We start from the raw sequence: 16364 nt of genomic DNA, 5'->3' as shown, positions 1-16364 counted from the left end.
AGTGATCTAACACATAAGTAGTGAAATTCCACATTGGAAAAAATACAAAAACAAAGTAAAAACCAAAATAATGGGAAAATAATGGAATGGAAGACATACAGACACACACACACACACACACACACACACATACACATAAGCACAAACAAACCAAACATCCACAGAACTTTCCACAAATTAAAATGTAAACAAAACTTAAAATTTGTATTTGAATAATACATCAAACCTGGAAAAACCAAATCCAAATGACCAACACCAAGAAGACACATTCTAGTAAAAAATACTAGACTTTAAAAACAAACATTAAAAAAACTGTTTTATCACCCGAGCAAAAATTGAGCAGGTACACCATAAGAGAAAGAAAATTAGACTGTCCTTAAATTTTTTTCATTGCTATAGTTTATGCCAAGAGAAAATGCAGTAATATATTTAAGATACTAATAAAAAGAGAATGTGAGAAATATAAAGACTATGACCAACTCCTTTCAACATACAAGAGCTCAACAAAATGTTCCTGTGAGCACCTGAGGTCAGGAGTTTGAGACCAGCCTGGCCAACATGGTGAAACCCCGTCTCCAAAAAATACAAAAATTAGCCAGCTGTAGTGGTGCGCACCTGTAATCCCAGCTACCCGGGAGGCTGAGGTAGGAGAATCGCTTGAACCTGGGAAGTGGAGGTTGCAATGAGCCGAGATCATGCCATTGCACTCCAGCATGGGCAAAAAGAGAGTGAGTCTCCATCTCAAAAACAAAAGAAATAAAAAATAAAAATAAAAGTTCCTGTGAGCAACTCGAGGAATCTAACAGAGAATAAGGTTCAAATAACCAAAATGACAAGAGAGATTGTGACATAAGAAATAGTGGTCACACAAATTCTATCCGATGGTGGATCATCATGAAATGATGGCTATATTAGCCAGAGTATAGTATGAAAAAGCTATCTGCTCAGACAATAAAGATATAAGTCAAGAACTAGAAGTGGGTGGGAGCAGGATAAAATTAACTTTTTAGTTTTTTTAAATACTTTTTTTTGTTCTGTAATGTATTTTGTCAAATATCATGTTTGTGACCCCTGCTTGCTTGTCATATCTTTGCCTCCACTTTAGTTTTAACTTTTCTATCTTTGTTTTAATGTGTCAGTCTATTTAACTACAGAAAAAATCAGTTGATACAATGTGCAGTATTATAGTTAATCCAAAAAATTATTAATTCAAAAGAAGCTGTAATGTCATGGTAGAGATTAGATGTCTTTGTCCATTTTCTACTTCTATAACAGAATACTACAAACAGGGTGATTTATAAAGAAAAGAAGTTTGTTTGGCTCACAGCTCGGGAGGCTGGGAAGTCCAAGGTCAGAGTGCTGTCATATGCTCAGCATTCGGTGAGGGCCAAGGCATCACATGATGAAAGTGGGAGAGACAGAGAGAAAATAGAGGCAAAACCTATTCTCTTCTCAGGAACTCACACCCAAGATATGCAACACACTCCCATGATAATGACATCAATCCATTCATGAGGGCACAACCCTCAGGTTCTAATCGCCTCTTAAAGGCCCCACCTCTTAATTCCATCATATGGTAATTAAATTTCAACATGAGTTTTGGAGTGGACATTGAAACAATAGCACAGAGCCAGTGTGGGATTTTAAAGCAAAGTGCAAACATATCTGTTTTGGCATAACTATTGTGTGATTTGCAGCGTTCTACTGCACGTAGCAGAAATAGAAGAAAGCAGCTTGGCAATTCAATATGATTCTTTTTTAAAGTTAAAAAATAAAATAAAAACATCAAATGGAATTGTTAATATTGAAATTGTAATTCTTGACTCTGAAATGACTACATTTGCCATGTCCAGCTCACAGAGGAGGATGTTCTAGGGTCTACAATCAGGCATAAAATGAATCTCACAAGCTAAAACATTAAGACATAAAAATTGTTTTTTAAAAATTATATATTTAATAATAAAAACAAAAGAACAAAAAGACTTTTGCAGAAGACCAAAGCATATGCATTGTAAATTCACCTACTATTTGAAGATGCTACAAATACATATTTCTTATTTCTAGAAGATGTAATATGTTCTATGAAATTATACATATTATATAGGTTAGGTAGTTTTATTTTTATGTATTCCAATACAAAATAATTTTAGGCCTAATCGTAAGTTCTATATTATTTTTAAGCATATTCCATTGTATATTAAGTACCTATGAATATGTCACAAATATATTTATTACCTTTATTTACTATCTAACATTCAAATAATAAATTGAGAAATTTTAGCATATTAATTTTGCTATATGTACTGAGGACATTCTAAAATCATAATTTAAAAACACCCTTACCCTCAGAAACTAATTTAATGTTGTGGTTAAAAGTTAGTCACTTTTATAAACAAGAACTATTTGAATCAAGGAGGTTAATATCTAATTAACTAACTTAATAAATAATCAGGGAGTCCATTGTGAAAAAAGTCCTCATCCTAGAGACCATAGAAATGCTACTAACATATTTACAGATTTTCAAAGTAGTAACATAAATATGTGTTTATGTGCTTACTATATAATTAATTTAAATGTTTTTTAAAATGAGAAATTTTAAGACATTTTGGCATATGGTTTGATATGAATACATTCATTAGTTATTTTATCCATCAAACTTGTATTCATTATTCTGGAAATGCTAAGTAAGCATCTCAGCAAATCTTTTCTACAGCAGCAATGATAAAACTGGACACAATTGTCAAAAGCAATTATTTCAGAACACTAGAAATTGACCAAAAGCATATAGGGTGATTTATAAAGAAAAGAAATTTCTTTGGCTCACAGCTGTGGAGACTGGAAACCCAAAGGCAGAGTGCTGGCATCTGCTCAGCATTTGGTGAGGGCCCCTGTGTTATGTTATAACATGCTGAAAGGCATCATTTATGAGAGTGTGAAAGACAGAGAGAAAATGGAGGCAAAACTTAATCGCTTCTCAGGAGTTCACACCCAAGATATGTAACATACTCCCATTAAAATGACAGTAATTCATTCCTTTTTAAATTAAATCCATTAATAAACTAAAAGTCGTTTATTCAAGAAAATTCACTGAATCTCAGTAAGAACATTTGGAGTTTATGGTGTTTTGCTTGGTAGTTTAACCAGGGAGGGATGATCGTGGAGACTGACAGACTCACTACAGAAGGTGGCCGTCTTGATTCTGAGTGAAGTATGAAAAAAAAACCTTTAACCAGAGCATTGTCAAAATTATAGTGATCCCAATGGCAAATAATCAGGGAAACACATCACAGCTGATGTCACAACATTGATGAAACAACGCTGTTGGTTGTCTGGAAGTCTGCACATCTAATAGGCAACAGGAAAGGGCCCAGCTAACTGAACCCTTAGTGGGGCAGGATGCCTTACACATGCAGAAATTAAAAGCTGGGTAGACCTATAAACTGCCTCCACATTAAATGTGTTCCCCAATCCACACACCGGTCTGTCAGCAAAGTGTCACTCAATATACGTTTAAGCAGGTAATCCCTGGAAAGCATGCTTAAAAAATAAGAATAATGAAAAAAGCAGACCAGCCTGACCAACATGGTGAAACTCTGTCTCTACCAAAAGTACAAAAAGTAGCTGGGCATGGTGGCAGGCATTTGTAATCCCAGCTATTTAGGAGGCTGAGGCAGGAGAATGGCTTGAAGCCAGGAGGCGGAGGTTGCAGTGAACTGAGATTGAGCCACTGCACTCCAGCCTGGGCAACAGAGCGAGACTCTGTCTCAAAAAAAAAAAAAAAAAAAAAAAAAAAAAACAAAAAAAACAAAAAACAGAGCAGAAACTTCAATAAATACATGTTTCAGGGCAGACCAGCTCTAGAGAACTAGTATAGACAAATTATGTAAAAACGAATGACCAAAATAAATGAACAGAAAAACAACAAAAATGGCAATCCCAGGGCATGTGAGAATCTAAAATTGCAACAATATATTATATAAAACAGTATATAAAATATCCAGTTTCCAGAAAAAAATAAGCTTAAAAATAGAAAGGTGTCAGTAATCAATGTTCCTGAGAATTTACAGCTGTTGAACTTACTAGACAAAGACTCCAAATCAATTATTGTAAGTATATTTGAAGAACTAAAATAAACCATTTTTAAATAATTAAATGACAGTATGATGATGATAAATTATGAAATATAGAATGTCAATAAAGAGATAGACATCATATAAAAAAGAAGTTGAAATTCTGGAATTCAAAAATATGATATTGAAATAACATTTTTTGCTATAGGGTTACAGTATATATGAGCTGCTAGAATAGAGAATCAGTGAACCTAAAGTTAAATCAGTAAAGATCACTCAGTTGAAAGCACAAAATGTAAAAAGAAAAATAAAGCGCCCCGTAGTCCATTAGAACACCATCAAGCATAATGACATGAGTGTAATGTGAGTCTGAGATGCAGAGGCAGGAGAGAGTGATGAAGGAAGAAAATGGAAAAATAATGAATAAAAACTTTCCACAGTTGATGAAAAATATTATCCTGTACATCTAGGTAGCTCCATAAACTCCAAATAGGATAAGCACAAACAAAAACACACACCTAGATAATTCTACACAGGCTTTTCAAACTATTGAAAAAGACAAAGGAAACATCCTATAAGCAGCAAGGCAAAAATTACTCCTTCTAGTCAAGGGGACCACAATATAGCTCTCTTACTACTCGTTACTAAAATGAAGTCAGAAGGCAGCAGAAGGATGTTTTTAAAGTGTTAAAAGAAAATAAAAACGTCAACTGAAAATTATATATCTAACAAAACTATCTTTCAGAATACAGGCAAATTAAATACATTCCAAGATAAAGAAAGATAAAATTTGTTGCTAGCACCTGCTTTACAACCAATGCTAAAATAATTACTTCAGGCTAAAAGGAAATGGTACCAGATGGTAACTTGAATCCACACAGAGAAACAATGAATACTGATAAAAATTATATCAGAATTTTTTTAATCAGTCTCCTCTTTTTTAAATTTTTTCTTCAATGGGAAAAATTTGTCTGCTTTACTTTATCACCAAAAGAAGAAATTTCAAACTATTGAAATTTATTAGAAGAATACCAATTTTAACTTAAGTACTTTGAAATACTTTTTTTCCCATTCTTATATTTTGATGCTGCAAAGAAAAACCAAGAATAATCTTGAAAACTTATTGGCTGGGCACAGATTTAAGATATGTTTTTCAGGAAACTCTCTTCCAGGATTCTGGGACAGTCCAACATGAATCAAACGAATTTGTGTATTCACACACACAAAAATGTATACTATATAGATATGTATGTGCATGTGTTTAATTAACAACTAACAAAAGTCTTCATGAAGCATGCAAACAAATAAGTATACAAACTGGTGCTTGCATACTACAACTGTTTCATAATACTCTTGGTCGAAAAGATAAGTGTATTAGGGAAAATTACAATAAATTTGACAAAAGTTAGCTACTAACTAACTGAGCAAACTTGGGCAGATTATTGGACTTCTCTGCATTTAGTTCCTCTTTTGTGAACGAGATACTAAAACTAATCTCAAAAAAAGCGTTTTAAAAATAAATTTATTCATCAATTATAAGTGCTATAAGAATTGAAAATATGTGACAGGCTTTGGTCTAACTGTTCTATGTGAATTAATTTAGTCTTTACAACTACCCTATATCAGATACTGCTATGAAAGATAAAGTTGAAAGCATTTATGTAATATCACCAAGGTTAGTAAATGGGTTCAAGAACAGGCAAGTTGGTTGTAGACGTAAGATCTTACTCCATAGGCCTATTCTGTCCTATATGGCAACTCCTAGTGACACCTATCTACTGAGCCCTTGAAATAGCGCTAGTTCTAACGGAGATCCCAATAAAAATAAATATGGTACAGACAAGGTTTAGTATAAAAATGTAAAATCCCTCTCTAATAATGTTCATATTGATTATAAGCTGAAATTTCAATATTTTGGATCAATTGAGTTAAATTAAAACACTATTATAATTAATTTGATCAATTTCTTTTACTTTTTTAATGTGACTCCTAGAAAACTTAAAGTTGCACATGTGACTCAAATATTTCAATTTGGCACTAATTTAGGATTCCATTAGCCTATGATGTCTCTTTGTTCCCCAAAAGACTATTTGAAAACTTTGTAAGATTCCAAAGAGGTTACTTGAATGCCCCTCTTATGATACATGTTCAATATATGATGTCTTTTTCCCCCTTCTTTCTTTTTCACTAAAACGATGGCAACAATAACAATAATGAGGAGGAAGAGAAGGTGAAGTTGAAGAAGGAGAAACAGGAGACAGGAGGGTAGCTTGAGTCCAAGAGTTCAAGGCTGCAGTGAGCTATGATCACATCACTGCATTCCAGCCTGGTTGACCAACAAAACCCTGTCTCTTCGGAAAACTTTTGGTATTTCTCTTTCTCATGGTATCCTTAAATCTACACCTGCCATGCTAAAACTGTCAAGGTGTAAACTGGTCCTAGAAGAGACAACTTAAATTTGATCATACTTAACATAAGCAATTACTTTGTAATTACTTTATTTGATTTGTTTCCATGGGAATTTTGAGTGTTCAAGTTCAATATATGTATTTCACTTTCAAACAAAGGCATTTAAAAACAACCTGAACTTCAATACTTTATACAAAATTAAACCTTCCTATTATTTCTTATGGTTGATTTTGTTGCTACAAGATCAATTTTGAAGGAATATGAAATACCAACCAAAGAATAAAGTGTCCGTGAAGTAAACTTGCTTGTATTTCTCAGAGCTCATGCTAGAAACCCTAGCCTGAAACACAGAAGTGTATACAGCACAAAAATAGGAAATGTTTGCCGTCACTTCCTCTAGAAACATTTCACTCTTCACATACAATGAGGAGTAGATCTATGGCCATTTGTTCTGTTTCTCTGATCCAAAGGGTAATAAAATTGAATTGAAGCTTGTTAGGTTTTTAATATTCATCTTTATTAAATGTATCTTGATTGCACACATGAAGTGTTCTGGATCAGAGACAGACCACTTATTACTTCAAAGTAAATAAGTGCATCAGCCCCTTGCCTTCATCCTTATCTTATGCCATGAGAGCTGAGGGAAATTTTTCCAACATAACTAGCTGTACATTGCATGGGCAGGGGGTGAAGAAAATGAGTTTTCTCTGCTTACAAAGGGAATAAGGCAGCTTCCCTCACTCTTCTTGAGAGTGCATCTTTGGAAACATCATGAATCTGAGCCCTAACTCCACCCCATTGGAATATTAATATACTCTCCAGAAGCCAAATAGTCTCATGTATCTGAATCTTTCCAACCTAGAGATGTTTCCAAATTTCCAGGTATTATTACTTCTTGAAATATAAATACTTAGGCAGATAACTACTCTACTCTTCCTGATATTTGGAGACAAAACATAGGATCTAATCTGAGATGTGATCATTTGTCCATCTCTGGGAGATAAGAAAAGTTTCATTGCCTTTTGGATCAGGCCTTTATCTTGCGGAGAGGGATGAGCAGGTGTAAAGCTGGCCAGTGACAAGATGATTCAGCCCTTAATATGGATTTTTTTTTTTTTAGCTTTTCAACAGGATTGTGACATAATGTGTTTCTGTCTTCTTCCTTCCCCCATTACCCTGTTTTTGACAACAAAAACAATATTTTACTTCTATTTTTCTCTATGTAATAGTGTCCTCATAAACGAACCAAATTGTTGTAAAAAAAAAAAAAAAGCCACATATTTCAACCAAATCTTCCTCCTGCAACTCAGTTCTCTTGCTACCACACCACAATAATCCCCTCTTCTCTCTGGTTTTGCTTTTCCTGGTTTCAGATACCTGCAGTAACTACAATCTGAAAATATTCAATGGAAAACTCCAGAAATAACAGTTAATAGGTTTTAGGTTGCATGCTATTCTGAGTAGCATAAGAAAATCTCCAACTGTTCTGCCCAGGATGTGAATACTCCTTTTCTCCAGCGTCTCCACACTGTGTAGCCTCCCCACCTCTGAGGCACTTAGGGGCCATCTGGACTGTTGAAGTATCACATTGCTTATGTCCAAGTCACCCTTATTTTACTGTGTAATGCCCCAAAGTGCAAAAGTAGAGAGGCCAGATATGCCAAAGACAACCCATAAAGTGCTTCCAAGTGAAAAGTTGTAACTTCTTGACTCAATAAAGAAAGGAAAAAAAAATTGTGTGCTGGGGTTGCTAAGATCTATGGTAGGAATGAACCGTCTATCTGTGAAATTGTAAATAGTATGTTGTTATAATTGTCCTACTTTATTATTGTTGTTGTTAATCTCTTATTCTGCCTAATGTATGAATTAAACTTGTATCACAGGCATGCATGTATAAGAAAAATCATAACATATTTGGGATTTGATACTATCTATGCTTTCTGGCATCCACTAGGATTTGTAAAACGTATCTTCTGCAGATAAGGAGGACAACCATACTGTCATGTGCAATCATGACTCATTGGTCAAATGTTTCCCATTCGAAAAATAATTAATTCCACAAAATATTTACATCCATGAAATTAAAGACCATGAAAATATACTGGGCACTGCCATGTATTCTAACCTGTGCCAAAAACTACAAATTTAGGGATGGATAAGGTGGACCCCATTTTTAAGAAATCTAGAGTTGAATTGATGAACAACAAATCTCCAGATGGATTTATGAGCTATGTGGGACAAATATTTAGGGAGTACTTCTTGCGCTTACTACTTAATAAGCAGGATAACTAATTTCCTCAAATATGATGTAATGCCCATGGAATAAACTGTTTTTGTTTTCCTTTTGCTTTTTCTTTCTCTTTCTCTGTCTTTTTATTTTTTATTTTACTTAAATTCTGGGATACATGTGCAGAACATGCAGGTTTGTTACATACGTTTACATGTGCCATGGTGGTTCGCTGCACTTATCAACTTGTCATCTAGGTTTTAAGCCCTGCATACATTAGGTATTTGTCCTAATGCTTTCCCTCCCCTTGCCCTCCATCCCCCTGACAGGCCCCAGTGTGTATTGTTCCCTCCCAGTGTCCCTGTGTTTTCATTTTCAACTCCCACTTATGGGTGAGAACATGAGGTGTTTAGTTTTCAGTTTCTGTGTTAGCTTGCTGAGAATGATGGTTTCCAGCTTCATCCATGTCCTTGCAAAGGACATGAACTCATTCTTTCTTATGGCTGCATAGTATTCCATGGTGTATATGTGCCACATTTTCTTTATACAGTCTATCATTAATGGGCATTTGGGTTGGTTCCAAGTCTTTGCAATTGTAAATTGTGCTGCAATAAAAGTATATGTGCATGTGTCTTTATAGTAGAATAATTTATATTCCTTTGGGTATATTCCCAGTAATGGGATTGCTGGGTCAAATAGTATTTCTGGTTCTATATCCTTGAGGAATCACCACACTGTCTTTCACTGTTTTGTTTTTTCAATTGTAGCCTGCAACACAGTCTTTCCATTACCTAGTGTTTCTCATTAAAATGCAGAACATGGTGTTCTCCATCTCTCCTGGGGAGCTGTGAGTGGTCTACTGAAAGACAAATTGAATCTTAAATATTTTTAAATCTAAAAATCTTCCTAAACACTTTAACATAGAGTCCCAGCCTAGCATCACATTAATGAGCTATGCACACACTCAAATGCCATCATAGGATTTAAATGCATTAGGTGCACTTTTTTACATTAAGAGTTTTGTTATCAATCATTAGGTGTTGAAGCCTCTAGAATGAAATTAGGCTCAAATGAGGAACATTTTGTCCAAAGATATCCTTGTTTTTAGCACTTTATTTTCTATGTATGATAGGTTCAGTATACATCGTATGTATCTTGGCAAACTCTTGGCAGATTCCAAATTGTCCTTAAATTGTCATTTGAATAGCCAAGCAAATGCTGAGTCTGGCAGTTAAAGAACAACTAAAACAATGAGAATAGTTAAATTTCTGGAAGGTTGTTTGTTTACATGCAAACAACCTTTGGCAGTCACGTCTATCTCTTTTTAACTTATGGCACAAAGAAGAAACTATGACTTGACAATGCAGGTGACTCCAGTCAACATATCTGTGATGGCAACTGGAAACTCACTACTAAATCAAAGCAGCTGCAATATGTTCAATGAAACACTGTTCTGTTTGGATAAAAAATTGTATTTCAAAGAAATAATTTACCTATCTTTTTAAAGGAGAAAAATATCCTTTAAGGTAAACTTCAAAATGATTAAAGACATATATGGATTTTTCTGGAATAAGTAGAGATATAGAAGTATTATGAATGGTTGAGATGATGGAGTTTGGCAACCAAAAGCATTTTCTATGTTCAACCTCCTATCAACGTTGCCATTATTTGTAGTTCTATCTGTTTACAGTGACCTGGATTATCATTATTAGAAAACATGATTATTATTTCTTGTTTAAAATGTATCCTTAAGAATGTACTTTGTTCCTAGGTTTGATTTTAATTTCTTTGTTTCTTCCCTAAATTTGCAAAATGTCTTGGAGGTAGGGATTGTCTTAAATTGTTTTCTTCTCAGACTACAGTACCTCCATAGGTATATACTATGTACAAAGTGGTTTGTCTGTTGAATATTCTACTTACCTAACTGATCTGGTAACTTCAGCCTGTATCTGTTGACTGAGAGAGAGATGTGATGTGGTGTTGGATGGAGTTTTTTTAGTGCTCGTTGTCCGGCTCTGGTGAGCCATTGGCAGGACAGTGGCCATCTGAACCACTCACCTGCACATCTGCTCCACTGACCTCCTTACTAATTTTTCCTGCTGGCACTGATAAGAAAATGTAGAGGAGAAGTAGAGTATTATGATGCTTAATTTTATTGTCAACTTGGCTGAGCCATGGCGCTCAGATACTTGGGGGAATATAATTTTGAATATTTTTATGCAAGTGTTTTTGATGAGACTAACTTTTAAATCTGTGGACTCTGGGGAAAGGAGATTTGCCATAACATGGGTGGGCCTCACTCAATCTGTTGAAGGCCTCACTAGAACTAAAGAACTAAAGACTGACTCCTTCTTTTCCTCCTGCCTCATAAATAGGAATTCTGCCAGCATGCAACCTTTGAACTTGAAGTGCAACATCAGCTGTTTCCCAGGTCTCTAGCCTGATGGTCTTTGAACTTCAACTGCAAATTTTGGGGCTTGCCAGTATCCATAATTATATGAACCAATTCCTTAAAATAGATCTCTCTTAATATATACACATGTCCTATAGTTCTGTTTCTCTTTAAAAGGCATAGAAAGCTTAAGAATACTTTGAAGCTGTTGGATGACTCCTGAGCCTTTTTTGCTTCTTGTAGCTATTTAATGTGGATTAGAACTACACATTCAGAATTAAATTGATATAGAGGTTCTTACTGGTCTATTTGACATTTTCACTTGTCGCAGTTTTAGGAATTACTTAATCTTAAGTGTAATAATATTAGGTTATCTTAATTTTCTTATTCTGTGTATTTATTCGATTATTTTTATTTTATTATTTTCAACAGTTTTGATAGAAGAGAAAGTAGACATGTGTACCTATTTGCACAACTTGATTCAATCTTCCACATTTCCTAATAACAGATCGTAAATTAATTTATCATCATTGTTTAGGTCATAATTTTTTCTTGATAAGATGTTCTTTCCAGTAATGTCACAGCATAAATTATTTTTCTCTAGAGATAGCAAAAGTTATATGATGTCAAATATTGAATTATTTCTGAAGATATTTTTATTTTTTTTCAAGTCACAGCTCCCATAAATGTAGGATTTGTGTGGTCTAACTGCTATGGGCTGAATTTTATACTACACAGTTTTATATACTGAAATCTTAACCCCTGTACTACAGATATGACTGTGTTTGGAGATAAGGTCTTTAAAGAGGTAATTAAGTTAAAAGGAGCTTACTGCAGGGCACAGTGGCTCACGCCTGTAATCCCAGCATTTTGGGAGGCCGAGGCAGGTGAATCACTTCAGGTCAGGAGTTCAAGACCAAACTGCCCAAAATGGTGAAACCCCGTGTCTACTAAAATTACAAAAATTAGCTGGGCGTTTTGGTGCATGCCTGTAATCCCAGCCACTCGGGAGGCTGAGGCATGAGAATCTCTTGAACCCGGGAGGCAGAGGTTGCAGTGAGCTGAGATCATGCCACTGCACTCCAGCCTGGGTGGCAGAGCAAGACTCAGTCTAAAAAAAAAAAGAAAAAAAAAAAAAGAAGCCTACTAAGGTGGGCCCAAATCCAATATGACTGGTTCTATATAAGAAGAGATTAGGACACAGACACGTAGAAGGAAAACCATGTGAGGACATAGGAAGGAGATGACAATCTTCAAGCAAGGAGAGAGGCCTCAGGAGGAACCAACCCTGCCAACACCTTGGTCTTGGACTTCTAGCCTTCAGAATCACAGGGACACAAATTTCTGTTGTTTAAACCAATCAGTGTTTAGTACTCGGCTATGATAACCCTAGCAGACAATCACGTGACAAGACAACCTGGATGTCCCAGTTCTATAATGAATTCCAAAGGCTACACGCAGGTTGTTCCAAGGAAACACTTTGTATGAACACAATTCTGGACCCTCCTGAGGGGCCCTGTGATGAAGCTCTCACTTTTTAGTTGACTTCCAAGGCCAGAACCTGCTGTGTCTTGCCTCAGGTCCTTGGATCCTCCTTCTCCACCTCGTCTGCTAGGGTCTCCTTCAATGCTGTTGCATACTGCTTTTCCTCAGGTGCCCCTTGCTCCCTCTCCTTATGTTATAAACTTACAGAGAGAGCTCATTCATTATTTTAGTTTTAAATGCCACCTGTAGGTTGTGGATAACTAAATATTAAAATATACATCCCAGTTCTGTTGCCAAATATCAAAACGTTCCTTTCACAAGGAGCACATTAAACTCACGGAGCCTCTCCCATGCCCTGGTCATCTTCATCTCAACTGACAGTAATACCTCTTCCAAGCACTCAACCTAGAAACCTAACCCACATCTTCTCATTGTCTTTCAAATGCCTTTGCTTGTCTCTTTCCATAGTGACCATCTGGGCGCCAGACACAGTCATCCCTCACAGGTATTTCTATAAGTATTCTGAACAGTCTATCTGCCTCTCCTCTTTTCCTCTCTGAACCAGTCTTCACACTTCAATCAGAGATATTTTTAAAAAATAACTGAATATGTCAGTAATTTCCCAGTTGAAAATCCTTCAGTTGTTCCTCAGGACCGCAGCATCATTGGCCATCCATTTTCTAACATATTGCCTGCTTTCTCCTTTTGGCTCATACCACATTACACCCTTCATTCTTTCCGTATTTTACCCAAACTGACCTGTCCTGGATTCAAGTAGATTATGCTCTCAACTACAGTTAAATGTTGCACCAACCTGGAACACCCTGTCTTCCTTACTCATCTGGCTTGTTTCCTCCCTCTGCACTTCTGTCCACATGACTCTCTGACATGTCATCCAGCCCCATGGTTGTAAATGCTGTCTCTATATACTGATGGATACCGTATTTTCAGCTCTAGGATTAACCTGTCCCCTGAATTCCAGATTCAAACCCACTGACTACTTCATTATACATGTATGTGTCATAGACATTTCAAACCAAACATTAGAGCACACACACACACACCTTTCCTCATTCTGCTTCCTACCATGAACTTCCCTCCATTTCAATAAATGCCTCTACCATTGGTCACTCCAAAACAACGGAGAGCATCTTGATGTCTCCCTTTCTCTCACATAGATCGGATCCATCAACATGTCCTGTCTTTTCTGTCTTAAAATTGTATCCTAACTATGTCTTCTACTTAGCTTTATTCATGACAACTTGGTCTAGGACACAAGAAACAGTCAGATTGCTATGTCACCCCTCCAATTGGTCTCTACGATCTCATTTTCTTTCTTGTAGCCTATTCTTCACTCAGTTGCCAGAGTAATTTTTCAAAGACAGTCATTTTATCATGTTACTCCTTTTCAAAGCCTGCATTAATTCTCTATCATACAAACAATAAAATTCCAAATCCCTAGTACATCCTAGAAAGGCTTCCTCGATCTAGCCCTGCAACTTTCCTGAGGTCATTTCTTACCTGGCTGTCTCATTTATTATGTCACTGGCCTTCAAACACACTATGAAGGTTTCCATTACATGGCACGTGCACAAGCTTTTTCCTCCACCTGAAAAAGTTTTTCCCAGAATAGTTACATAGCTTGCTTCCCCACTTGATTCAGGTCTTTGCTCAAATAACCCTCCTTGGAGAAGTTTTCCCTATCACTCTTTAAAAAAATAGTACCTCACACTCTTTCCTTCTACCGTGTTTTGTTTTTCTTCACAGTCCTTTTCATTATCTGACATTGCATTCTACACACACACACACACACACATATGTCTGTCTCTCTCTCTCATATATAAACACATAAGTCTGTCTCTTTCTAACAGGCAAGATGTTTGAGGAGAGACCTTATGTCTTTTGTTCTCTGCTGAAACTTCAAGGCCGACAAGATTGCATTGCAAATGCTCACTGATTATTACTTTAATGAAATCCACATATGCAAGAATGAATAAATAAATAAATGTATAGGGTGGCCAATGTCTGTAGTCCCAGCACTTTGGGAGGCCGAGATAGGCATCGCTTGAGTTCAGGAGTTCGAGACCAGCCTGGGTAACATGGCAAAACCTCGTCTTTATAAAGAATACCAAAATTAGCCAGGTGTGTTAGTGTGCACTTGTAGTCCCAGCTACTTGGGGGGCTGAAGCAGAATTGCTTGAACCTGGGAAGTCAAGGCTGCAGTGAGCCCTGAGATCACGCCATTGCACTCCAGCCTGGGGGACAAACAGAGACCCTGTCTCAAAAATAGCAAAACAAAAATAAATAAATAAATCACAAAAAATTTAAAAATGTTTAAATGAGTACAGTTATTATTAATATGATAACTGACTAGATTTTGTCCTCAAGAAGAATGAATAGGAATAAGCAAATGTAAATAAATAAGGACAATAAAGTAATATATGTGCTATACTAATGACTATATTTAGGAATCAAGGATATTACAACTGGAAAAACCTAAAAATCTTTGGAAACTGCAAACTAAAAGTATTAGGTATTTGCCAAAGACTGGACTTTCCTTAAACCCCAGGAACCTAAACAGTGATGTTTCCCTGCAAAGGCCTCACATTCTGTAGAGAACACAGCAGTGAAAAATGGCATTATTCACCCTACGATTCTTGAGATTAAAAAGAAGAAAGAATCCTCTTTCAAGGACCTTTAAGCATTGCAAATGGCATTCTGAAATTGTAGCTAAGCCATTTTTTATAGAGTTGTATTGAGTATCTTATTAGGGAGAAATAATGTAATGACTCACGAAGCACATCAAGTGGCTTGTTTATTACATTAACTCCAGATACCTAAAATAGGCAGGATTTGGAGGAACCTAGGTACAGGAGAGGGTCTGAGAAACATGAGGCTGAGGGAATGTTTCTGAAAGAGACCCCAGCCCTGTGTGGGATAGAGAGCTATGGTTCCTGGAAGATAAAACTGGATAGCAGTCATCCAGGAATCCTGCTGGCACTGAAGGAACTGAATAATCCTTCAAATTGAAAATAACGTAATTGCACCCCCATCCCCTGCAATACTCAGTAGGAACCCATTCCTCATGTTCTTCAACAGATGCCCAATCAAATTCTGCGATGACATTCTGTGGAATCCAAAGCCTACTATGTGTACATTCCGTGCATTCCCTTGCTATAAAAGGGGAAAAACAGACATCCCAAAGGAAGGTGGAGGACCTTAAGCAACTCTGCAGTTTTTCCTGGTACCAATCCTGACTGTAACCACCAGCAAACACATCTGACTTCTCCTCTCTTTCAATATTCATTTCAAAACTGTTTGCTGAGCATAAACAATAATACATTTATTATTTGTTCATTTATGATATCAGTCCTTATTGTAGGCACTGGGAATACAGCAAAGAGCAAAACAGACAAAATTTCCAGTCCAGTGTCATTTACATTCTAGCTTCTACATTTGTGGAAACGGCTCAGAATTCTGTAATATTTCTTTAAGTATGAATAATTAAAAATGCAAGAACTTCAATGGTGTTAGTGATACAATGATGTGTGCAAACTCTTTAATGGTGCACAGCACTGTCTCACTGTAACTAAGGTATAAGCAAGAGGAAGTACAACTTCAGTCACTGCCCCCACGCCTCCACTTTCTGAGACTGTTATGCATGATTGCGCTACAAAAGAATCATGGGCACTGATGCAGTTGCACCCTGGAGATTTGTCCCAAGTCTGTGCATTCTATTCGGTGATAACTTAGTAAATGATATTGTAAGATCAGTAAACTT

The 16364-nt window shown here is 36.2% G+C and overlaps 1 protein-coding gene across 7 annotated transcripts in view; it reads right to left on the bottom strand.

Annotated features, from left to right (window-relative positions):
- The window catches only part of SNTG1 (syntrophin gamma 1), an 869847-nt gene that overhangs the window by 488068 nt on the left and 365415 nt on the right, over window positions 1-16364 (bottom strand). The window contains exon 1 of one of the 7 annotated variants that reach the window (XM_054656720.2): window positions 1326-1923. The exons of the other annotated variants lie outside the window; for them this stretch is intronic. The gene's annotated coding sequence lies outside the window, so the exon portion shown is untranslated. Of the gene's footprint in view, window positions 1-1325; window positions 1924-16364 lie in introns of those variants that run through there. 7 annotated transcript variants of the gene reach the window in all.

Source organism: Pan troglodytes, chromosome 7 (genome assembly GCF_028858775.2).
Source record: "Pan troglodytes isolate AG18354 chromosome 7, NHGRI_mPanTro3-v2.0_pri, whole genome shotgun sequence".
Taxonomy (NCBI): Eukaryota; Metazoa; Chordata; class Mammalia; order Primates; family Hominidae; genus Pan; species Pan troglodytes.
Note: the sequence above shows the minus strand (reverse complement) of the source record. Positions and strands in the feature narration are given on the sequence as shown.